Below are 27,933 nucleotides of genomic sequence, written 5' to 3'. Positions count from 1 at the left end.
TAATAGCGTTCTAATTACAGTTTCTAATTTATACTCAACGTCAGCCATATAAACGGCAACTGTCATAATAACATGCTCCCTTGCGGCATCGATTTCTACGCACCTGGTGTCACAGCTCACTCCTATTTACATGCGAAACGTAGATATTTGGATACTATACACCCTACTTTACAAAGTGGTCACGCACCAACAAGATTTGAATCTTAAGCCTTACAAGCTTGGGCTTCAATTTAATTGACGTGAAGTTATTTCCCTGCGCATTTCGCTTAGAAATCGCTATCAGCACATCAGTGTATGTTACTTTTCCGTTGACATTTGTACGTCTGTTTGTAGACGAAAATAACGCAAAGTGTGGATAACTTAATTAGTTTCACTTCCGTTCGGCTTATTTCTATTTCCGTTTTAGTGGGGTTGTTTCCTTTTCGGATTTTCCTTTATTTTTAATGAGATTAATTTTTGAGCTTTCTATTTTAAAATTCAATTGCATTTTGCGCATCACACCCGCTTTACAAATACGTTTCTTATATAAGACAACTGATAATAAACTCATAGTTTGTTTTTGGTACTTTTTTTATTACACATTAGAAACCTCCGATACGATACCGATCTGTTAGTATCAAAAGTGATCGGTATCGTATCGCAGTGACATCTTAGACGCATTGTTCGAATACGGCCGTGACTTGTACCTATTCTAAGTTTCCTTTATTATATGGTAGGTTAAGTACCTGAAACTGAAATCGTTTATTGCATATCACATAGCAGATATAGGTGTTCTTAAATATAAGGCTGTTTATGTGACGCCCTGTTAGGGCACGACAACATAGAGCCACAGAGGGCAACATACAAATCTAGATTTTACCCTATTATTTACACATATATGTAATAATTAATTCATTATTTTACATTTCAATAATATCTGTCATGCAAATACTAATTACAGATATACAGTCACAACATAAGAGAAATATTATTAATCTTCAAAAATATCACTAATATTTTTAATATTTAATAGAAATGATTTTAGTTTCTTGATAAACAAGCTTAGTTTTTTTAGTTTTGTATAATATTAGGAGGTGATTAATTCCTAGTGTTACATAAAACAGTATTACATAATAGGTTCTCTTGAACTCGTAAAAACACTCTTAAACTGTAAAATGTAATTAAGAGTTTTCAAAACCATTTGTTTAAAGACTAAAAGAAGTTTGTAGATTCACTTGATTGTGCAACCGGCACGTCAACTTAAATTGGTTTTAACTTTTGATTACCAACAGGTCTGATCGCTTCTCGCCTCCGATTCTAACGGGGCGTTATCACAGATTTTTAATTAATGCTGACTCTGATTCAAAATAAAGGGCTTGCTGTTGATTGATTCAAGCACGCTTTCTTAATGATTTTTGTACTTGACAAGTTTAATTTTTAATTTAATATTGAAACTAGAAATATTTTCATAGAATTTGCTATGAATAAACTTGATGGGGAGAAACTAAAGAGAAAAGTTAGTTGAGACAAAACTTTATCAGGCTATTCGGGCTATTTAAGGCCCTTAAAAGGGACTTTAATCGGCAACCGAGAGTAGTAGCCGAGGGCCCACTAAGTGTAATAGCTACACTAACTGGAAGCAAGATCACCTGTTCAAAGCAGCCAGTAAGTACTTAATCGTACCAGCCAGCTTCTTTGTGCTGGCGCCTAAGAAGACTGATACCAGGAAGATTGATCATGCATCATGTTTGTAAGTAATAAGAAACTCTTATTCACCGATTTACTACGAGGTGTTACTTAAATTGCATTTGAACATTAAGTCATTCATTTTAATGAGTAAAATGTCAATGTGCTGGTTCCAGCACTGGCCTATCAACTTAATTAAAAACAGGTGAATATTTAAAGTGTAAGTAAGCAATAATGTATTTAGTGATATTTTGTGTGTCTCCTGTTAAAATATTAATACATGGCTTTCGATTATGATAGTTTTAGACAGAATCGCATTGCATAATATAAAGAACCAGCTGTAAAAACAAAAATACATAATATATAAAAGGTATAAGCACATATATCTTGAATCTATATATATATTTGATTGTAGTTACTTGCAACAACAGTATAACTCATAGACTAGATAAACTTTGAACTATTTAATAGTTAGTAATGAGTACATTCCTAAACATGCTCTTGAAAAAACTAGAACATCTTCCAAAGCTCATTCAAACTGAATTCCGAGCAGGAGTACCAAAGTTTCTTCAATTAACACCAGTATCGTTGTTTCGTAATTCAGGTCGTGTTCCCGTAATGAGTGCATGCGCACACGCTTCGTTAGAGGCCTTTTTCGGCGCGGTATCAATCACGCTTCGGTCGTCACGACCGATAAACAAAGGTAGCTTTTTGTTTTTGTACGCTCGAAAAGTCACACGGTTAAAGTTGTTAGTATAGTTTGTACAGATGTGTAGGCAATGGCCACCATAGGTACATATTCATATCTTTAATTAATTAAACCTGTTAGTTTTATTTTTAACAAATCTAGAAATAAAACAAATCCACATAAATAATATCCAAACTATTTATACAATTCTCTTCCTGTAGATCACGGGTCAGCTTCTTGAAAACGGAGTTTATAAAGCATCCTATAATGTATGAAATTTAATTTTGTAAAAGGTAATTATAAAAAGGCTAAGGCTATTATTTTAAAATGTACCCGTTTTTAGTGCTCTCAAATGTATTTCTTTCGTAGTATTTATGTACTTCCTTTAATTAATTGTTTGCACAAATGAGATAAATAAATGTTTTATTGAATCGGACGCCACATAATGACAATAGTAAATACCTCTACCTGCAGCTGTAATTTAATTGAAATGCGGTTGCGTTCGCACTTAAAACTTACCAAGCCGCAATCATTTGGTTTTAATTAGTTTATCGGAATATTAGTATAATTTTGAACTTAGTTTATTGTCATTGATTCTATAACCTCAACTTTCTAAAATTTGGTATGAGCGGAATTTTATTCGTTTTAATTATTTCTTTTTAAAACTGCTTTTTAACAACAAAACCACTGACATAATTAGAAAGTACCAATTAGTTAAATAAGCTTTTAATTTACAGTTAAATTGACATCGAGATGACTTTACCGGATTTCGTACCAAATCGATGCAAGTAGGTATATAAAACCGCCAATTGCCTCTAAGCACTTCATTCTACGTTGAGGATAGACAACAGATTAGACCACCAGCTGAGACCAAGGAGCTTGTGCGTAATTTAACAAACAGCCGGTAACTAAAGGAAATGTTAATTTTACTGTTCTGTCGTTAGATTTAAAATGCAGTAAGTACAAAGGTGTCTAACGTATTAGCTACGTCCTTTGGTTAAATAGTTACGTCCTGTACGCCAAAACGTGTCTACCGATGTCACGACTCTTTTGTAAATTGTAAGTAGTTGAATGTTGTGCATTTATAGTACGAATAGAATTGTGCAGGACGGGTTTTAAATGTATGAGTAAGGCATTGTCACTAAAGCGACACATAACTAAAATGCTAAAGCTAAAAAGATCAATAAATTTTACAGTTATGACTTAACAATTCAATTCAATTCAAATATACTTTATTCATGTAGGCCTAGCAACAAGCACTTATGAATAGTAAGACAGTATTACATATAATTATCTTAATCTAATTATCAGAGCAATTTATTGATGTTGTAAATATTATTCCATATATAATACTAATGAATATAATTCATAGATCAAATTTAATACTAAAACTTTCACAAAATACAGTCATACAAAAAAAATGTATAAAAAATACTAGTCTAGATTGTTTCTAGAATAAATTCTAAATGTCAAACAAATATAATAAAAACAACAAAGGAAATACATGCATTGGAATATCCATTTCATCATCATTATTCAAATATAATAAATAATTAATCATTTCGAATCACAATTAATCCCACGTTGTTTTATCATTCATGTAGTCTTGTGTGGTATAATAAGCTTTAGAAATAAGTTTACGCTTTACATGATTCTTAAATTTATTAATTGGTAACTCAGTAATATGGTTTGGAAGTTTATTATAAAATCTCACACAATTACCCATGAATGATTTTTTAATTTTATGGAGCCGAGTGAAGGGCACGGCGAGCTTATGTTTATTTCTAGTATTAATATTATGAATGTCACAATTTTTCTTAAAATCGGCAATATTTTTATGCACATACAGAATATTCTCATAAATGTATTGACAGTGCACTGTCATGATGTCAATTTCCTTAAATTTATCTCTCAGTGAGTCTCTATGGTTCATTTTATATATTGCTCGAATAGCCCTCTTCTGCAGAACAAAAATGGTATTTAGAGTTTGCCCAGCGAGTGGCTGCACAAAAAAAAAGCGGCAAATTCAAAAAATCTTTAACTGGTAACACGAAGCATAGTGCAAAAAAAGTAATTTGATACTTGGTAATTCATACGTAATTAATTTTTGTTTTGATTAGTGACAGACTGAAGTCTGCAACGTAGCAGACTGTAAATTTAATACAGTAAACAGACTGAGGATATCGTTGCAATGCAATTAAAACCCTGGCCTCTAATTTAGCCCACTTAAAAATTAAAAATATGATTGAATAGTTATCATTATTATCAGAGATACTAAAAAACGATAAGTTATAGAAAATGATACTTTGTTGTTACAAATAAATTTCAGGCCTGACCATTAAACGGCACCCTTTAGATCTCATTTCTTTGGTCGTTGAAGTCAACAACCAAGGCATATGTCATAATATAACTTAACTTAATATAACTTGGTTCTCATATGACATTTATATTTTTGATAGGATTAAAAATTACTTCATTTGTGTTTTATTTTGAAGTTTTGAACTCGGGTTAATTACAGGCGATTATTTATTAAGCATAAATATTTCCCTTGTGCTATTAAAGTAAACCTTCACAAGGGAAATATTTATGCTTCCCATTAGTAATAATAAAAAAGTGACATATTGTATAATGGAGCTGAACTGAAGGTAGTAAGGTGAAAGAAAACACAATCTAGTTTCAATCTAGTTTTAATATTGTTAGTTTATAAAGAAGGTGCCTATTTATTTAAGATTCATAATCAAAATCGGATTCAAGAAATTCAATGCCTGACAGAGAACTGTCACTGTCATTGTCACTTTCCCGAACTTCTATTATGAATGGAGCTAGTTCAGTGTCTGTAATGTTGTCCTTAGACTTGTATTTTCGTTCCACATTTATTACATGGTCTGTAAATTTTTTCCAATCTTCCGGGGTAATCATTGCAAAACATTCCCGGATCAAGTTTTCCGTATCTGAACCCGGTAGCCCCACATTTCTGCTGGCTATTTTTCGCTTTGTGAGGCTCCATATCAACTCAATAGCGTTTAGATCGCAATGGTATGGAGGCAATTTAAGGACCTCATGCCCATGCTGCTTCAATAACTCCTCTGCTACATATATGGGACCAATTTTATTTTCCTCGACAAGGCACATCAATTCTTCCTTTTTGAAACACTCTTCATATGGGATATTATTTTCCCTTAGCCATTTTTGAATGTCAGCCTTTAAACTGTGCATGGTTGGAGGCTTATTTATTTGTGTTACATGGTAACTGGCATTGTCCATAACAATTATACTGGGCTCAGACAAATTTGGGATTAACATTTCTCGTAGCCACTTTAAAAAATTTGAACTGTTCATGTCATCATGATAGTCAGCTGCTTTGGATTTTGTGCTAAAAACAAGCAAAGCATTTGGCACAAATCCTTGCTCTGATCCAGCATGCACTATAATATGCCGCTTACCCGAGGAAATTTTTTCAACTAAACCGGAAATTGAAGGCCCTTGCCATGACTTCTTTGGTCTATAATTTTGATGGACATATGTCTCATCAAGATACACAATTTTTTTTCCTTCTTGCCGTTTTTTATGTATAGCTCTAAGAAACCTTTGCCTCCACCCAGATATTTCAAACTTTTCCATGAGGATGGAGCGCTCTTCTTTATTTTTTTTAAACTCAAATCCGTTCTCGTGTAGTATTTTCCTCAGTGTTTCACAACATCCTGAGAATCCTATAGATTCTTTCAAATCCGCATGTAAGGCTCTTAGAGTAGGTACCTGCTTTTTGACGCAATAAAACTCGTTAATTTTATTACGAATGGCTGACACATCAAAATTGTCTAAATTTGACACAGTTGGTGGCCGGGGTCGTTTTTTCCCTGGCGTATTCCATTGGCCTTGGTTAATAGAGCCCTCTTTTTTAATTGTGCGTAGTGTACGAATGCTTACACCTGAAAAAAAAAACAGTTTTAACAATAGGAATTTTAACAAAAGAACACTAAAATATTAATAAACCTAGATGTGAAACTATAGATTATTTATATTACCTGTCATAGTAGACACTTTCTCTAAATAACTTGATTCTGATGCGTTATTATCAATAACATTCTTCAGTTCTCTTGCTAGCTTTTCAATAGTTTCTCTAACATTTTCGTCATCTACGCCCGCTGTAATATAAATAAATCATAAGTTTAGTAATACAAACAAATGTTCCTATCTCGTAAATTAAAATGTGCTACAAGAAGCATCAACATTGTTTGATAATGACTTACCTGTCGCCTGAATGATTTCGTCCAATATTCGCTTCTTTTCTAGTAATCTCTCATTTTCGTCGTGTCGAACGTGATTATAGTTACTGATTATCGTAAATAATATGCTCCTCACACTGCTTCTAATCGGTTTAGCCATTATAATACGATATAAACTTCCGTAACGAAGGAACTAACATGAGAATCTAGGTTATGTGTAAACTCGTTTGACAATATTGCTGACACTTTTGACAGCTAAAATTATTGCCATATATAGAATTCTCTAAAAACGCTTGTGCAGCGACTCGCTGGTCAAACTCTATCTCTGAAGCACCACCCCACAGTAAAATACCATATGACATAATGCTATGGAAGTAACTAAAATATACTAATCGAGCTGTTTTGACATCAGTTAACTGACGGATTTTGCTTACTGCAAAAGCTGCAGAACTCAGTCTATTCGAAAGAGTAGCAATATGGGGACCCCACTGGAGTTTAGAATCTAAAGTTATACCAAGAAAAACTGTACTATCAACTAATACCAATTCCTCATCCTTCACAATGACACTTGTTTGTACATGCCTTACATTACTAGTGACAAACTTAATACATTTAGTCTTATTCTCATTTAACAATAAATTATTAACATTGAACCAATTTACTACTTTAGAAATAGCATCGTTTACATCATTGTAAGCTTGTTGCTGTCGTTTGACTTTGAAAATAAGTGAAGTGTCGTCTGCAAACAATACTATATCATGGTGGGTCTTTACAAGGAATGGCAAGTCATTTATGTAGATAAGGAACAGGAAAGGTCCCAATATTGACCCCTGTGGTACACCCATAGAGACCAATGACCCCGGTGATCGCTGTCCATTCACATCGACCCTTTGTATTCTACCATTTAAGTAGGACTTAAGTAAATCCAGTGCCGCTCCTCTAACTCCATAATAGTGTAGTTTCCTGATTAATGTTTCATGACAAACGCAGTCGAAGGCCTTAGACAAATCACAGAAGATACCTATAGCATCTCGTGACTCCTCCCAGGCATCGAAGATATGCTTAATTAGCTCAACACCAGCATCGGTTGTCGAGCGACCCCGAGTAAAACCAAACTGCTTATTATGCATTAAATTATTGACGTTAAAATGTCGTACTAATTGAGAAAGAATTAATTTTTCAAAAATCTTACTGAACGTTGGTAGCACAGATATCGGTCTAAAGTTAGTGGGGTCAGAGTTGCTACCCGATTTAAATAAAGGAGTTATTTTACTATGTTTCATTAAATCAGGAAACTCGCCGCAATCAACACTGTTGTTAAATATAATTACTAAGTCAGGCGCTATAATTTCTACTAAGGATTTGACAGCATGGACAGAGACTCCCCAGAGGTCATTCGTTTTTTTGACATTAACCGAATTAAACGCCTTTACTAACCAGTTATATATGAAGCTAAAACTTGCCGTTTAACTGATAAGGATCAAACTTACAAATAAGTGATCTTAGGTTGCGCCGACAATGACAATAATACAGCTCGCTGTTAGACTGATAGACAGACGGACTGCGGAGGCTTAGGACCTAATAGGGTTTTGTCTGCCACCCTTCGGGCTCGGTACCCTGAAAACAACGGAGCTTGACAGCTCTTGCTTACGTAAATTAATTAGTCAAAATGTATCAAATCCGATTACAATGAAACATCTTTATTTACATAAATCGACATCTTTCAGTATCGACATCCTGTAATCTTACCCATACATTGCACTTTACCTCTGCCTTTGGCTGTCAATAAAAATTGAGTTGATTTTTTATCAAAAAAATTATACATATTAACTTAGTGAAATTCCAAGTTGCCTTCTCGGCAAATTTATTCTTCATCCATTTCTGAGCGGCATCGCGGAGTAAGAGAGACAGAAATTGCATTCCCAGACAAACAGGAGGTACATAATACATATATCCAGGCTAAGTCTCTTTATTTGTAGGTAGGTTTCTATACTCGTACTTTCGATGTTATGTCGCTTTCAATTTTGACACAATAGAACAATTATAGTTAAAACACTACTTATATTTTTTGTTGTTGACATTTATACGACTAATTGTTACAGCCATTGAGCGTAACATAACACAACAATATTTACTAATCATAACAAATCACTTACATCATTTGCCCAAACAATCACAACAGCTAAATACTCATCAGGCAATATTTCGTCCAATATAAACATCGGTATTTTGGTCGACAAAAACAGTTCAATAATTCTAAACTAAAATATTTTCTTAGTTTAAAATACCACACGCTGAAGAAAATTAATGTAAATGGAGAAATTCCTTATCGCCACGACAGAGGTGAGGTATGTTTCGTCTGATGAATGGCCGAATTCTACTAATGAGTAGTGCTGTGATAAATATCGATACTTTCACGAGTTATGTAGACAAGGAAGAGCATGCTAATTTATTAATAGGTCTATTGTTTCCTATTCATTGATTTTCTTAATTAAAAGTAGGAATTTAAACGTACTTTGACTACTCATCTCAACGGCTGGCCGGAGATTGCTCAAAACCGAGACGAATAGAGATCGAGTGGAGCGGCCTTTATCCAGCAGTGGGGCATCATATAGGGTATTGATATAATATTGACTACTACGAGATGACTCTAATTAGTTCTAACTGATAGGGTTTATTTTTTTCGGAAATAAAGTTCACTGTGTGTGCCTGCTTTATTAAGATGGGCTGTACTATATTATTTCGACTACAAGGGAGCTTTTAATTCTGATTAAACGTGGTTTAACTCTGGAGTCAAAAACGTCGATACTTTAAAATGTAACATCACTACTTCTAAAAACAGACTTGAATTGGCGTCACCCGTACTTAGCTTTAAAAGGGACCGCTGTCATTCTGGCGGCCATTGGAATAATTAATTCAATCGATTCTATTTAGTGCATTTGTACTAGATAGTGCTTAATCAATGTCCTTTACGACAGGGCTAGGATTGTAGTCGTTTTTGTTGGAGAAGTTACGAGCCATGGCGTACAAAGTAATGTTAAACGCTTTTTAAAGGACAAATTATTAGACTCGCCCAGGTTTAATGTGCATGGAGTAAAAATAAAAAGTAGTTTAAGGCATGTACCCAATCAACCAAGTACTAGTACTATGTATATGTTGTAAAGTCCTCCTCATTGATTTCGATGACGGCGACCCCAGCAAATTATGGATTTTGCCTGATATAAGCTCTAATGTGGCTGGTCTGGCCGAACTTGATTTTAAAGACTAGGTATGTATGTATATAATTAGAAGATGTATGGTTAGTGAGAATTCAATAACCATACATCTTCTTCAGGCGAATGCCTGTAAATGCATGATTTCAAACGGTGACCCAAGAAAATTAACCGTAGGAACGAATTACACAAATTTGAGTAACCCATTAAAAAAACATCGCTTTTCTTTGAACTTCTGTATTATTTTAAGCATGTAACTGTGGGATGCACAGTTTGCCACAAGTATGAGAAAATTATATTTTCCCGTACGGAGTGTTTTTTTTTCACAAGCCATACTCTGCTTAGTGAATGTATAGGTTATATTATACTGAAAAACGTTTATCATAAGACCAATGCCGAAATCACGAAAAAAAATTTGGCTGTTTTATACATTCTGGCTGATGAGATGCCGCTGATTTCTATGGTACAACCAATATTTTTTTTTGCGTTTTCGGCATTTGTTCCATAGTAAAAGTTGTTTATTGTTATATTGACATGCTTTATTACGTAATAGTATTAACTATTATTTCGAATTCGATCTGATTATTGAATATGATAAAAATATAACAGCACAACGAGAATCATAGTAATAATAAAAACACTATTATTCAAACACATGTAATACACTTACATCACTTCCTTATCAGTGCACTAAAACATATGCACCCACTAAGTGACCCTTAACCGTTCAATGATAAAAAGTACAGTCGAGTTCAATTGCATTTAAACATTAACGAAAATACAACTGTATTTATAATACCATAAAATCGTTTTTATTTAAGTCGATTACAGTTTCGAAGTCTCTACTAACCGTACAGACTGACCAGATATCGAGCGTCAAAGCATCTGTTTCAACCTCGAAGTTTCATAAGAGGTTTTGCACGGCAGAGCGCAGGCCAAGTTTTAGGATGATTCATCGGATGTGCTTCGTAAATTGGTAAGTTTGGAAGTCGACCAACGGGTTCGTAAAGTGATTCATGTTGTTAGTAGTTTGATTTCCGATTGGAGCAATTGTATGAACCCATTTCCTCCTGAATTGGTTTTGGTTACGAAAGTGGATAATTGTTTAATGTACCAAGTATTATTTTTACTTTCTAAAGATTTCAGTAAATCTGTCAAACAAAATAATAAAAAAAAAAGAATCTAATTTATAGGTTAAATGTTAAATGACATGGTACATACAAACTGTGTAGTTTATTTATGCTTTAGGAGACTTAACGATTCTTCACGTTCGTGAGAGACGAGCACGAGCGCTACATCATGAAATGACGTGTGCGATAAGCACTACTATAGTTTAAAAAATCGAAAATTGTATAACAATCCATCAGAAACACATAGCACTGATCAATTTTTATATCTGTAACACAATAAAATTGTTATCTAAAACTTTACACTCCTATACCTTTTGAAATGAGTTATAAATAAATCACAAACACATTTCTGATAAATCTGTTCAACGAAGATGCAATAAAACGTTCAGTGGATTCAGACTGCCTGATGCACTTACTCGTAAATGCACTTAACTTGGAGAGTTAAAAGCTTGAACTATAGTGCGGGCCAAATTGAGGTAGACAAAAGGTCATTAATCTCATTTGATATATCAATATACATAGGTACAGTGTGTATATTTTTGATATAACGGCAAACTTAAACTAGACGTAGAATTTAGTGCCATAAAACGATTATGAAAGATTTTTAAATTTAGTCTTAACTACCAATTTTTTTTTTTCGAACTGCAGTGTATCTATTTCGTACATCATAATCACTAGTGAGTGTTGTGACGTCGCTTCATTAAATACGACGTTTTGAGTTAAAACAAAGTAGTGATACATTGCTTGCTGAATTATTTTTTATGAAAGAATAAATTCAAAAATACACGCAGTAGTATCTTTATCTTGTGTCGTAATAATTCAAAGTTGTTGTGTCGTTTTAATTAATTTTTCTATATTTTGCATTCTGTATTCGAATGTTTTAACTTGAAATAGGGATCCAAGGATATTCATGAAAATTGAATGATTATTATTTTCAGCTTATCACACCTTATTGCGACGGAATAACGAAAATATTTACTCACCGTTTGTGTACACGTCTGTTTTTATGGAAATGACAGGAAAGATACATGTTTTTACTACTTCTGGGTATGGAAATAATTCTATTATTTTCATTGTTGATACCTTATTTGAGTTTTATTTTACCAACATGGTGCGTGATACGACAGGGCATACGGGCTTAGACCCGACACTGCATTAGTGGGCGGACGATTAAATGCTCTTAAGGCAGTTTATGGCGCATTAAGGTGTTTATTTAAGGATATTTTATGTTAGTTTTAGATGTTGCTCTCAAACGTGTCGATTCAGTGGATTAGATGGGCTTAATACTTGTTCTTTGTTTAAATTTAGACGTAAGCTAATTTCGATGTTGGATAGTTTGGTTTAGAGCTGCGTACTTGATAGGAAAAACTAGTACGCTTTTAAGGCCAATTATTATTATTCACGTCGACAGGCAAATTAAATAAACATCCTAGCTCGATAATATTGTCTTCGGTTACTGCGATAGTTACTCAAAATATAAAACTATGAAAACGGAATATATCACGTAAACTTAAAATATGTATCGCATTTATGTAATATATGTATGATGGTGTGTTCTAAATGCATTATATGCGATATAATCCGTTTTCTTAGTTTTATCCTAGCTAGATTTTATTAGTACTCATCAGTAAAAAATCTTCTAACTTTCATTGGACCAAAGAGTAGCTCTATAGACCAGCGGTTGAACAAAAATGGGTTTCGATAATATTAAAGTTTTTTCTTTTTTGATATGTCATTTATATGTTAAATAATACTTTGGTAAAAAGTTAGAAATTTTAAGGTTGAGCTTTCGGTTATATTTAAATATTTTAATTTTTGCTAATAACTAAGTAAATATAGAATTAAAGTTACAGAAAACTTTAGCATATCGAATAACACTTGAATTTATGTACAATTTTCAGTTTTTAGAAATCTGGAACAGCTGCTTTCTGGTAAACGTAAAAACACGAGTTATTTTGTAAATATAGAATTAGAGTTGCTGATATTGCAAAATTACGATATTATCGATCAACTTAGTATTCTAGTAAAAAGTTAGACATGTAGACAATGTGCTTGTCTAGATATTGATTTCAGGTTAAGCAGTATAGCTAATATTGAATTAAAGTTTGTAAAGTTAATAATAATCGATCATCAACAATGATCTCAGTTACTAAACAAAAATTTAGAAATATAAAATCACGGCGACACTCATTACTGATATGTATGCATTCCTTGCTTATATAAATACGTTAAGTTTCAAACGCGCGGCAAGTTTGCGCGCGCCGCGCGCTGTGGCAGGAGGCAGCGAACAACGGTAGTGGGGAGCGGGGTGCCCTTGACTGCGTTTACGGTCCATCAAAAAAATTCCTAAAGCGTGTTTTAAATTAATAGCAATAGAAAATTGTTATTTTGTTGTTACTATAATAGGTATTGCCCGCGGTTTCGTTCACGTAGAATTCGTTATCGCGTTACATGAATATTATTTATTTATTTAAACTTTATTGCACAAACAAAAAAAAAACACAAATGGCGGACTTAATGCCAAAAGGCATTCTCTACCAGTCAACCATTGGGTCAAATAGAGACAAAACAAATACAAATTCTCATACAAATGACCACCCTTCCTTGTACCATTTTAAAAGCCAGTTGCAGCTTTTCTTTCCCGATTTTTTTCAGATGTTTGGACTTGGTATTTTCCTCGCGATAGTTATTTGTTTTAAGGGGAATGTTGTTGTTAACCGTTAATGCTAATATTGATAACCGATAGTTATATAGAGATACGTTATAAGGTATATGCACCCTCATGTTATTTATTTCTGATGAGAAATAAATGTAAGACAAAATTCATAGTGATACATTTCAAGTAAGATTGCGTACGGATAGTTTTTTTGTTTGTTATTTCATCGTATGATATATCAAATGAAAGCTTATTTGAAAGTTGCCGTATTAAAAAAAGTTGGTCCAGTTAATGGTCGCCTAGATTAACCGATTTTTATATAAAATGTAGGCAACCATGGACTGGACCAACTTGTTAAAAAGGCAACCTAGTACAGTTAGTAATATAGTACCTGGGCGACCGAGCTTTGCTCGGTTATAACTATTTATTGTAATATGGTGGTGATAATCTACATAAACTTAAAAAGTAAAATGTGAACTGACAATTATTATTATTTACAATCGATTTTAACCTTACAGCACTTGTCACAGAGTAACACCATCTATTGTCGATTTCTCTTATTACATAGGTCTTTTTTTTTACTAAATTAAACTTGTGTAAAACAATAAAAATTAAAAAATTATATATAAACTTGAACATATAAAAAAAAAACAAAAGTTAGTCACCGGGCGAGATTCGAACCCGTAACACTCGTTTAGCAGTCCGCGTCTTAACCCGCTGGACCAGACGGACACTGGCCGGCAACACGAAATTAGTGACCATATTCTGCGTCGAAAGAAAAACGCATGAAAACTTGAAAACACGCGTTTTCCCAAACATAAGACTAATCTAGATAGATTGTATACCCCCAAAAACCCCTATATACCAAATTTCAGCGAAATCGTTAGAGTCGTTTCCGAGATCACAGAAATATATATATATATATATATATACAAGAATTGCTCGTTTAAAGGTATAAGATAAAATAACTTTTCTTTTGATATATCATGTGACGTTTTCGTTTACACACTAAAAGCACAGTGTAAAAAGTAACAGTGGGCCGACGCCTTTGATGTTTGCGTAAATGCCGACACCGCTCAAGGTCTCCGTACCTACCTAGGGTTATCACAGACTTACACAACTGCCCAAAAGAGGATGGAAATGTTTTTAGTTTTCATGTTGTATGATGTATGTGTACTAATTTTACAAATGACGTCCATTTTGGAAATAAAGATGGCGGACGTCACTTTTTTGAAAAAGTCGTCATGGGTGTTGTTTTCTGGGTTTTTAGGGGTGTGGATTTCAAAAATGGCATCTATTTTGAAAATAAATATGGCGGACGCTACTTTTTGAAATGGGTGTCGATGTGTGTAGCCGTGATATCAACCACCTTTAATTCTAAAATGGTCTCTATTTTTGAAATCTGCACCAACAAGAACCGCCAAAATTGACGTCATTTTTGTAATTGGAACCCCGAGGAACCTCGGAGATGACACCCATATCGATTTTTAAGAAAAATTAATGTCCGCCATCTTGGATTTCAAAATAGACGTCATTTTCGTAATCGGAATCCCGAGGAACCTCGGATATGACACCCATATCGACTTTAAAAAAAAAATTATTTTCGCCATCTTGGATTTCAAAATGAACGTCATTTTCGTAATCGGATCCCCGAGGAACCTCGGAGATGACACCCATATCGATTTTTAAGAAAAATTAATGTCCGCCATCTTGGATTTCAAAATGAACGTCATTTTCGTAATCGGAACCCCGAGGAACCTCGGAGATGACACCCATATCGATTTTTAAGAAAAATTAATGTCCGCCATCTTGGATTTCAAAATAGACGTCATTTTCGTAATCGGAATCCCGAGGAACCTCGGATATGACACCCATATCGATTTTTAAGAAAAAATAATGTTCGCCATCTTGGATTGCAAAATGGACGTCATTTTCGTAATCGGAACCTCGAAGAACCTCGGAGATGACACCCATACCGATTTTTAAGAAAAATGAATGTCCGCCATCTTGGGTTGCATAATGGATGTCATTTTCGTAATCGGCACCCTGAGGACTTTCAAAAATAATGAAAACATCAAATACTACATGATACATATTTATACAAACAGAAGCAAGAAACAATTTCTTGCTTTTTAAAGTCTTAAAATACTCATAATTTCTTAAAATAAGTTATAAAACATGTCCGCCATTTTGAATTTGAAAATTGATATCATAATTATGATATATTTTTGTTTACACTGAGACAAATAATTAGCACATGTCGTATGAAATATTTTAATTGTGTGTTTTTTTTATTTTTTTTTATACTATGTCGGTGGCAAACAAGCATACGGCCTGCCTGATGGTAAGCAGTATCCGTAGCCTATGTACGCCTGCAACTCCAGAGGAGTTACATGCGCGTTGCCGACCCTAACACCCTCCCACCCCTCGTTGAGCTCTGGCAACCTTACTCACCGGCAGGAACACAACACTATGAGTAGGGTCTAGTGCTTTGGCTGCGATTTTCTGTAAGGTGGAGGTACTTCCCCAGTTGGGTTCTGCTCTAGAGCTGGAATGACATCCGCTGTGCTGTGCCCTACCACACAGAGTCAGATGACATTTACAATGCCCATACCTCTCTTATAATGTCTGTGCTAAAAATGTGATTGCGAACTACCTGCAATAACTATACAGTACCTGGGCGACCGAGCTTTGCTCGGATATAACTAACTATTTATTGTAATATGGTGGTGTATAGGTGATAATCTTAACTACATTCTTTTACTAAATTAAACTTGTCTAAAACAATAAAAATTAAAAAATTATATATAAAATTGAACATATAAAAAAAACAAAAGTTAGTCACCAGGCGAGATTCGAACCCGTAACACTCGTTTAGCAGTCCGCGTCTTAACCCGCTGGACCAGACGGACAGTGGCCGGCAACACGAAATTAGCGACCATATTCTGCGTCGAAAGAAAAACGCATGAAAACTCGAAAACACGCGTTTTCCCAAACATAAGACTAATCTAGATCGATTGTTTACCCCCAAAAACCGCCATATACCAAAGTTTCAGCAAAATCGTTAGAGCCGTTTCCGAGATCCCGGAAATATATATATACAAGAATTGCTCGTTTAAAGGTATAAGATAATTAGGCATTAAAACACTCGTGTGATCTTTTTAAGAAACTCACTTCGTTCGTTTCCTAAGCCCACACTCGTGTATTTTAATGCCTTTTATTATGTAGCAGTAACATAAACTACTAATATATGTTGAAAGTAAGTACAGGCGGCTAACACAATGGTAGCAAAAGACAAAAGTTTTGAAAATGTAATTTTCATCATCGTCACTTGGCTGTACATTTGAGGGCCTATCGCGAACCACGTTCGACGTGTTACCTCTCTGTCGCACTTGTAAATTCGTACGTAAGTATGACAGGGAGGCAACACGTCGAACGTGGTTCGCGGTAAGCCCTCTGATGCCACCTCCATTAGTCTTTTGTACGCCGGTATAGCCTTCGACTCAATGTATAATCTACACTTTTTATGGAAACGTAGTTCCTCCTTCCCGTAGAAATATTTAACTTTCCCATCACCAAGAAAGATTATTTGCTCGCAGTTATTAGCTGCTCAATTCCTCGTTTTTTCTCTGTTACTAAGTCAGTACAGTACACATATCAAACATTTTTCACTCATTTTGAAGTCATAATAACTTTTATTCTATAATTAAATTCATGTAATGTCCGCATCTAATTTATGTGCACGATAAACAAACAAATGAATGATTTGAAAGAAAAGACAAACAGCGCTTGCGAAGCTGAGCGGGGGGCGCGGGCGGGGCGAGGTATCTATCGCTCACTAGGTCGGCTACGATAGGCTCCCGCGCGCCGAGCCGACATGTTGACGGACCAGCGCGGCGTGGTTATGAATTTCGCGCCTTTTTAAGTTGATTTTACTATTACAATGCAAGCTACACACAGATATTTCTTACTTTCCATAAAATGGCAGCATATATTATTTTATAGTAATAGACTTATCTCTACGGACTTTAATTCAATATTAGATCTTACAGGACAAAAAACGCATATTAATTGTAAAGCACATATCCTATTCTTCTAATTTTTTGCCTTGCCTATTAACTTAAGAATTTAGATATGATATTGTGGATTTTTCAAACTTTAATTCAATATTGACAAAATAATAAGCTAATTTGAGTTTGACAAAGTAGCACGTTGATTTTTTTTCTAAAAATTTGATAGCATAAAGCCTCATACATATTATAAAAGACGATGCTTAAATTTTGTACTTTAATTCAATATTCAAAATTCATCAATAAAAATACATAAATACCTTATTTATATCTAACGCTCGTTCTAAATTTTCTTCATATATTACAAATATGCTTAAAAATATGTCCCATACCAGATAAACATCACTTTTCACTCTTTAGAATTATCGAAACTTATAGGGCAAAAATCCGGTCCCACTATTGGTCTACTATCTCTACGAACGTCTCTGTTTGGATTACCGTCAAAAAGAAAGCTAATGAAGTATGAAAAGAAGTACCCGCGGTCTTCAGATTGAAGTGGTCAGCAAAAACGTGCAGCAATGTTCGGATTGACACCAACCGAACGGCGGTATGCATGGGAGATGTACTTTAACGTGTGTGGGCACAGAACTGTAGGTAGGCGGTTGGTAGTTCACAAATATCTTATATCGATTTTAGTAATATCTTAGGTTATTTCTGGCATATTACTAATCTATAAAATATTTACCGTTGAATAAATAAATATTATAGTACTATTTTACACAAATTGACTAAGTCCCACGGTAAGCTCAGTAAGGCTTGTGTTGTGGGTACTTAGCCAACGATATATATATATATATATATATATATATATATATATATATATATATATATATATTATATAAATACTTAAATATATAGAAAACACCCATGACTTAGAAACAAACAAATGGCAGAATGAATGAGTCGAAAATTAAAGGAAAAGTAAATGGTATCCTATTAACCACGCGTATGTAAGCTTAAAAGCTTTTCGATATATAAACTGCTTAGGCAACAAAATAAAATACAAAAAATAATAGATGCCAAGAGGTAATTATATTTTCACTATAAAAACTTCCTTAGTAGACCAAAGAAAAATGTTAAATTGGATTACCGTAAATACTACCCTGCGTAAATCCAGGAAATGGAAGTTGTTATCATGTTAGCCCGTGCGGTCGATGAAGACCCGGCTAATAAAGTAACTAGCCACTTTAAAATATTGAAGCTACCAGCAAAAGTTGAGTTTGAGAAGCAAAAAATGAATAAGAGGAGCTCTAATTAAATTAGTGTGGTGAGTTCTGGCGAAAGACTTTCAAATTTTGAAATACGAGTATACATATATAGGTATAAATAAAATTTGTCGGCTTAGTCATTACAAATCAAAATGGAGCTGGGCGGGACATGTTGCCAGGTAGAGTGATAGCAGGTAGGCCAAAAATTTAACTGAATTGTGGCCACTTTCAGATGAAAGGAGTACCTGGCGTCCGTTGGCTCGTTGGGTGGACGACATTCAGAAGATTACGGGTCACTTCTGGATTAGATTGGCTCAAGACCGGGATAAGTGGCGTACTCTAAGAGTGGCCTATACTAAGCTGTGGACGATAAAAGGCTGAAATGATGAAAGCAAATTTCTTGAACCAGTGGTCGAAACTGTGATCGAACCAGTCTGAGGAATTAAGATTAAGTAAGTATAATAATCTACGTACAGTTATAATCGCTATTAAAGTGCAATTTATGGTGAAATAGCCGCGCCGTGGTAGCTTCTTACGAGGAAAGGGGATGGCCGCTTTTTTTATATATACGTAGCCCTCTTTTTATATTTTTGCATAAATTGTCGTATATTAACCATTGCTATGCCTCTAAGTTTAATTGCTTGAGATTTTATGATTATTGTAAAAATTAGGAGCAAAAAACAGATTACATACAAATTTTTAAATGCTCTCGTTGATATACAACCAAATGTCTCAAAATATTTTCAATAATGTTATATCCAGAAAGGAAGATGAGGACTAGGTACGTTTTTATGAAAAGGCGATTAACCGCTGGACCTCCACTTTCGTATTAACGTTAAACCCTGGCCTGTCTTCCGATCAGAACTATCGAACTTATCCCCATTTCACCCTATAAGGAAACCCGGGGGATAATATTTATTATTTGTATTAGGAAAACGAGTCAAGATTATTAAATCGTGTAACAAATTTTACATAGGTGCCTTCAAAAGTTAATGTTAATATTTATAATTATAATATTAAAATAATATCATGATGTGTCTTTCATATTGCTCATTTAGGGAGAATGCATTCTCTAAAGTCACTTTCCGTTTTTTACTTCTTAATTTGTTTTTAAATATAATGTCAAAGTATCAAGTACAGTCGCCATCAGATATATGGTAGCGGCCAAGGTACTCAAATATTTCGGAGCAGCATTAAATTTCAATATATTAGTTACGATAGATAAGGTCTATAATATCGGACCATATAATTCGCCGTAAATTTGGGAGCAGCGACTTTTCAATTAATTCGTGACATACAATGAGACAAAGATATCGTAACAAACAGATCGTCAATGGTATCTAAGCAGTCAAGGTGATCATAAATATCGGAACATTTATGAAAAAATATACTGTAAATCCGTATGACATAGTACAGTCGCCATCAGATATATCGGAGCGGCCAAGGTGGTCACAAATATCTGAACAAAACCTCTATTGTCAAGGCGATAAAGTACATGTTCAGATATTTGTCCGCTCCGATATATTTGATGGCGACTACCTACATATTTGAATTCGTTACTACCTATATTGACTAAGTTGTCAATGTCAAGGATGATTTTGACGACTATTATGGATGAGCAAGTAAGTTTCTTAGACACATGAGATAATTTCAAGCAGCATTCTCGAAAACTGTATATTGATAGGTAAGCTAACGACACCAGTGCTCGATATTCACGCAATGATCGACACTTTCAACCTTATTTCATAAGTAATAGACGTGAACTACTGGTGTCGTTTATTGGGTATTAAGTTGTCGATCATTGGTATCACTACCTTATTCATATGAATATAAAAACTTAATATAAATAAAAAAACTGATTTAGTAGAAAATATTTTTATTTTAAGAATCAAACACGAACAATATTTACTTATACCATTAAAATAACCTTTTAATACGTGCTTCGCTAGCCGTAAACAAAATAAAACTGCTTTTCTTCAGCCTGTGAAAACGTTAGTACTTCGTGTAACTTCCCGGTGGCTCGGCGTTTAATACAGCTTGCAATCGTCTTCGCATTGAGCCGACCAGATTTTCACACACGTTTCGCCCTCTAAAAGACTCCCAAACGTTAAGAGCGTGGCGTCTTAAAGCATCTTTGGTGCGACACTGGTTTCCGTCCCACTCTTGCACCATTTTACCCCATAGATTTTCTATGGGGTTGAGATCGGGGCTCTTTGCAGGCATTTTTATGCGAGTCAGCACATCTCTGTGGTCATGAATCCATCCCTGAACCAAGCGAGCATTATGCACCGAGCTGTTGTCTTGCATGAATGTTATATGCTCATTGGGGTAAAATATTTGGGCAGTAGGCAAAAACGACTCCTCAAGTATTTCTTTGTAATCCACCGCATTCATACGACCTGTAATTTCTACCAGCTCCCCTGGGCCATCTTTACACATCCAGCCCCAAAATCCAATTGTAATACGCCCACTCTGGCGGTTAGGCACTACATTTTGCTCCAGATAACGCGTATTGTCTGGTCTCCATAAACTCATTCTGCCATTATCTGCTGAACAGAACACCTTTTCGTCCATAAAATGACTTTATTAAAATTATGATTCAAATACCTAGCTGCAAATTGCAACCTGTCCTCTTTGTGTCTATCAGTTAGTGCCGGTTTCCTTGCTGGCACTCTATTTTGTAAACCACCCTCTTTTAGACGCCGTCGTATGGTACTGCTCGATACTTGGTATTGGTTTGCAAACTGGGTGGTATTTATGAATCTTTCTTCACGAGCTTGATTTATAATATCCATGTCTAGACGCCGTGTCGTAGAACGTGGACGTCCAAAAGATACATGATTCGACAAAGCTCCTTCTTGCTGCCATCTCTCCAGCCATCGATACACGGTGTTTCTCTGAAATAAAATTTTAATTTATTAAATCATTATCGTAATAACCTTTGCATTTAAATTCTGTAAGTATGTATAGTAAACAATACTTACTGCAACTCCAACTTCATTAGCTACGTCTGTTATAGGCAGACCATCATTCCGCAATTGTATAATTTTCTTTTTTATTTCAATATCTACGCGATAGGGTATCATGGTCGTGGGCAAAATTGTTAAAGATTAAAATAACAATTTTCGCAGTCTACTTTCGATAAAATATTACGAGGATAACAATTGCAGGAAGTTGTCAACGTCAAGAATATAGAAAACCAAGAAAACATGAAGAAATCAAATATCGAACGCAGTTTGAAGTAGGACTACGCGAGTTAAAAGAGTTCGCACGTGAAAGATAATTACCAAGTAGGTTCTAGTACTTGATCAACAATTCAAACGTGATAGATATTAGATACCTATACTAATCATTTTAAGTGCAGTCGCCATCAGATATATCGGAGCGGCCAAGGTGGTCACAAATATCTGAACAACGCTATTCTCAAGGCGATAAAGTGCATGTTCAGATATTTTGAGTGCCTTCGCCGCTCCGATATATTTGATGGCGACTGTACAGTCGCCATCAGATACATCGGAGCGGCCAGGGTACTCAAAAATATGCGAACAAGCACTTTATCGCCTTGACAATAGAGGCGTAGGGATGTGACGACCCCATCGCCCACTGGTTTTCACCAGCGCAATCAGTCAACGCAGGGCAGCTTGTGGCGAGCTGTTGGAGAGTAGCGACTCCACGTACCTGAGTGCCCCTGGGGTGCCCTGTCGGATGGTGGGACAGGTCCCCTGCCTCTGGCTTGCCTTAGCCGGCTGTCCAGAGTGGGGTCGTTAGAGCTTTGTTCTCGAGGGTAGATGTGGAAACCTACGTTGCGAGTTGGCTATATGTTTAAAGTCCAGTGACACCTCTCTACCCCCAGCTCCCGCACCGGTGTTGCCCTTGAGCCATCTTTGATGTCGCTTTTTATGGGGGCCCATCTTGCGGAGGGCGAGTCACCGTCTGCCGGAAATAAAATTGGATACCGTTTTATTAGGCAGGCGTCCGGTTCTTCATCCAATAGCCCAGTAATCAGTCCATACTATTCACCCAATAGCCTAGTACATTTTAGACTCCATTAACTCTCAATAGTCCTTACACCATGGCGGGTGCTGTCGCTTAGTGTACCCCTCTCTTTTCATTAAATTGTCAAAAGGGCCTCTGCGCGTTGGCTTCGGCTCCGCATACGCCTCCCAAAGGTCCGGAACACCATTGTTCCGTGGTCGGGAAAGACATACACGATAATAATAATGTAAAACGTAGCCTAAGAACGAAAATGAATAAAGGAAATAATAATGTTATTTTTATCCAAAAAAAAGCAAAACTACTTATAAGGTAGAATTCATAAATCCGCGGACTGATTTGACAGCTCTTTTCATACATTTGACAATCGCTTTGTATGCCAGGAGCTGTCAAATCAGTCCGTGGAATTATGGATTTTAACTTAGACGGGGAGCTGGCCACGTCAGATATGACACAATAATGAGAGCAACGAAACCCCTCTAGTTAGTTTGCAATACTATGCTTATTTCTAGATCCGGACATCTGGCAGCTGTAAAGTGGTGGAGGTAAAAGAAAGCAAATAACTTGAAGAAAATAAATTCTAGAGTTCTGGTTTTGATCCAATATTATGAAAAATTATGTAATTAATTAGATTATACATATAATATCTAAAGGTTTCGATTGGCGGAAGTAGTGCCAAATGATGTATAATGTAATTTTTGGTTACTCGCCTACTGTTCTTGTTTGCGCAATAATACACAATGTTTTTTGTTCTAATGTTAAAATATAGGCCCTGTTCTCTATAAATGACACAACTTTAGCAGTTTTTACCTATTGCGTCATTACTTTTTTTCAACTTAAAAACTTTGTTGGTCTGTCACTCTGATCTCCACCCATTAAAAGCTGCCAGATGCCCGGATCTAGCAATAAGGATGGTTATGCAATCTAACTGGACTGATTACAAACCTCTCATTATTGTGTCACATCTGACGTGGCCAGCTCTTAGACCATTACTTACATCAGATCTGAACCCATGACTTTGTGCTTTAACTTTTTCGACGCCATGTCAAACGCAAAACCTACCACTCAGATGCCACGACATCTAAATGTCAAAAATGAAGTTAAACTTTATGCGTGTGCATGTAGGACTATTTTGCTCTGTGGTGGGTGACCGATATATCGGTCTTTGGCGTTGGACCTGTGGTGCCGATATATACGTCTTTGGCGTGGAAAAGGTTAATAGTCAAGGGACTATCAATTACGCCATTAAGCATCTGACATCTGACATAATTTGACGAAATTAAGCTACTCATTCTACGCCCGCCAATTTTGACATTGCGTCGAAACAACGATTTTGTAGGCATTTAGTTTTGTAAAAAAAATTGTCTAATTCGAAAAAGACGGAAACATAGGTATTTTGTCACGATGACAAGTCCACACTCTTTTCGGTGAATGTCACAACAAACAATTTCGTTCTAAATTTAAAGTATTGATAACATAGTATTAATGCCTGTCTGAAACCTTATTTTCATGGGTCCAATCTTAACTACTTTAAGTTGTATTACACAAACTTAAGGTACATTTTCTATAAATGTTCCGATCTTTATGATCACCTTGACTGCTTAGATACCATTGACGATCTGTTTGTTACGATATCTTTATCTTATTGTATGTCACGAATTAATTGAAAAGTCGCTGCTCCCAAATTTATGGCGAATTATATGGTCCGATATTATAGACCTTATCTATCGTAACTAATATATTGAAATTTAATGCTGCTCCGAAATATTTGAGTACCTTGGCCGCTACCATATATCTGATGGCGACTGTACCTATGTTATTAAACGTAAAGGATAGCTAACTCAATAATATTGTGACATTACATTTATTGCACTGTTAACTCAGTGCCGGATTAAGACATTTTGATGCCCTAAGCATTTCTAGACCATGGTGCCCCCTCATCAAGGTTACATTGAATTTTCTTGGTAAATTGAGTGACGTTTATTGCCGCATTACTGCTGAGAATAGAATTTTCAATCCAACACATCATTTTATCACGGAAATTGACAGTACTGCAGCAGAGACATAAAAGACATAAAAGGCATAGGCCGTACTCCGCACAGCGTTTTGCAACCTCTAGAGCTTTCCTGCGAAGCTCATTCATGCGAGAGCAAAGGCAGAGCTTCAGTAGGAGCTTAGCCATTGGCCATTGGTTCTTGTCAGAACAAGAACCAATGGCCGCAAGTGTCTTAAATAGCAAATTATTGTTAACGAAAACGGGACTTAATAGGGTAAGTTTTAAAATTACCACTGACCCGACGTTTCAAAAACGGCGTTTTCCCATGGTCTCGGAGAAGACTAGGTAAAGTCGACATCATTATCTTGACGTTGGAGGTAATTTTAGAACTAAATCAAACGCGATTACCTAAGTCCCGTTTTCTTAAATAATAATGTGTCACAATTAGGCCAATAAAATTATTTTTTTCGAATTTGGTCCTAAAAATGCGTGTAATCCGAGTTTGCTCCATTCCAGGAGGTGTGCATAAATGTTTCCTCTTTTTCAGTTTTTTTTGCTTGAAAATCGAAAAAAAATTTGTTCTAATTATGATTGAAACTGATATCTGAGGATCCGAAATGTAATTTAATTATGTTCTTGCAATAAAACATATTGATTTATTGAAGGTACCCTAATATGTATTCCTAGTCTAAATTGTATAAAAAGGTCGACATTTTTTATTTTTGGTAAAATCATGTAAAAAATCCAAAAACGCCTTCTTACCATGCAGTGTCTAATCCACGAACTGTCGTATGTCCTTCAAAATCAAGTGATTTCGAAAGGAAAATAATATCTCCTAAGGATCCCAAAATGTATGCATACCCCCTAGGATGGAGCAAACTTGGATTACACGCATTTAGAATGAAATGAAAGTATTAAAACATTTTCCAGCTTGCTGGAAATTAATTCCTCAAAACGCTATTTTTGGATCTAATTTGATTGGCCTAAATCAGTGTTTTTAAAGGCAAAGTCTAAGGCTGAGCTTTTCGTAAGGCTGAACGCTCGGAGCTTTCGATCGGCGCTTACGGATGAGGCATGGATGAGGCCAAAGGTCGAGCTGGAAGAAAGCATTTGAATTTGACCACTGGCGAGGTATGAATGGCTGAACGTCCAGAGCGTCCGATCGCGGTGGGTTATCATACAATACAACTGATGGCAAGGTGTGAACAAGGCAGAAGGCCCAGCTTCGAGAGAGGACAGCTTAGATTTGGATCCATGTTAAGTGAAAGTAAGGCAGTATGCACAAAGTAGAAGGCCTAGCGTCGCATAAGACCTAACGCCGAACTGCAATAGAGTGGCTTGAAATCGAACCTATGTAATCACGGTTCTCCTACTGCTCGGCCTTTGGCTTAAGTGGAAACCGAAACTTAATTAGTTGCTTTTGGTTTTGTGCCTTCGCGGGGCCCTTTATAACAGTTTGACAATTAGGTCGCAGGATCGTGGTTCTGCAGCAAAGGATCGTGGTTCTGCAGCAACTCGGTCAGGCCGACACATCTGGCGTGCAAGAGAGCAAAATTCGCTACAAAATCGGTAATCTACGTCGAGAAAATCGGTTGGCCACAAGCCCGACGGTAAGATATTTTGGCTATGAGCTTTGAGGGCCTCCGCGAAGGGTTGGAGATGTGCTTACGTGTCCTCACTCTATTACGACCCCGTTATTAGATGGGTACTTGCACACGTCAAACTCGACAAAAAGTTTCGTGTACATAAGTACTACGACTGCGATGCAGCCTGCGCATTTTTTTCCTACGATTTTGGTGCCCCCCTAGACGTGGTGCCCTAAGCAAGTGCTTATTTTGCTTAATGGTTAATCCGGCACTGTGTTAACTGAATATTATTTACATCGCTTACAAGAATATATGCTTATGAAAAAGTTTTTCATAGCTTTTATTTTAGTACATAATTAGAGATGTTTTAATATCTTCTACCAGATACCAGGATTTGCGGTTAAAACGGTCAATATAAGTACCTAAACCAAGATGCAAAACTACAAGAATGAACTTCATTCATAAAGTGGGTAGGAATGCACTTTTGTAGCTCGCTTTACACATCTCTTTGCTTATGATTTTTAAACAGTTAAGTTCAAGAAACTTAAACACGGATATCTGGTTGTTTTGTCATTCAATAAACATAACAGAAATAGCGGAACACATTTAATAGACGTTAAGCAACTACGCGACTAAAAAAAAGACAAGTGCAAACCTTTTCTAATGCACAAATCGAACTGCTATTGGAGAAATAGGAAACTTGGCAGCTGCCCGCGTGAATGAAACAGAAATAATGGCAAAGGACTCCCGCGAGACGCCATTATAACCCAACAAAGGGATTATCTTGTTTGGGAACCTCTTGACTGGCACTCGATGCTTTGTACGACCACCAACTTAAATATTCAGGTGGGCAAATTCCGTCCGTGACTTCCATAAGGACTCATATGCCCTACAAAAGCTATTCTGCAGTCGACGGTATTCATTCTTGAAATTTAGACTCGTCGTTGTCAGTAACCAGAATTCTCTGATGTGACTGTAATGTGTGAAACGATCTAAGTGTCATTTGATGGTCAGTCAATATTAGACTCTGGAGATCTGTTCAGTTAAAACACCATATAGGATTATTGTGATGTGTTCCAACTGCAAAGTTAACGTTGTTATATCGAGTTACGTGTTTTTGTAGGCGAGTCCGTCTTTGTGTTTTTCCTGGGGTGAGAATTTGTCGGGAACTCAAAGGCAGTAATTTTAGAACTGGGCTTTTTGCACCTTGTTAATGTAATGTATAAACAGCAGGACATTTTTGTTAAGGTAAAGTCCCTTTACGACGTCGTTGTTTATTATGAATTTATAATGTCACCTCTTTTTGCGGTTAGTATGAGAATAATGTGCGAAATGTTTAATAAATGTAATGGTAATTTGTGCACTGAATGCTTATCATATTTTAAGTAGTGCATCATTACACTTCTTGCTCAAAAATATAGTCCATTAGTTTTTAATATCACCGATCTCCGCAATGTCATAATAATTAATAATAATTCAGCCTATATACGTCCCACTGCTGGG

General features: G+C 35.7%; 1 protein-coding gene across 4 annotated transcripts in view; it reads right to left on the bottom strand.

The window, feature by feature from the left end:
- LOC133519782 (netrin receptor UNC5C-like) overlaps positions 1-27,933 on the bottom strand; it is a 172,736-nt gene that overhangs the window by 42,631 nt on the left and 102,172 nt on the right. The gene's annotated exons all lie outside the window — the stretch shown is intronic.

Source organism: Cydia pomonella, chromosome 7 (assembly GCF_033807575.1).
Source record: "Cydia pomonella isolate Wapato2018A chromosome 7, ilCydPomo1, whole genome shotgun sequence".
NCBI lineage: Eukaryota > Metazoa > Arthropoda > Insecta > Lepidoptera > Tortricidae > Cydia > Cydia pomonella.
The sequence above is the reverse complement of the archived record's forward strand: the minus strand, read 5'-3'. Positions and strand labels throughout refer to the sequence as shown.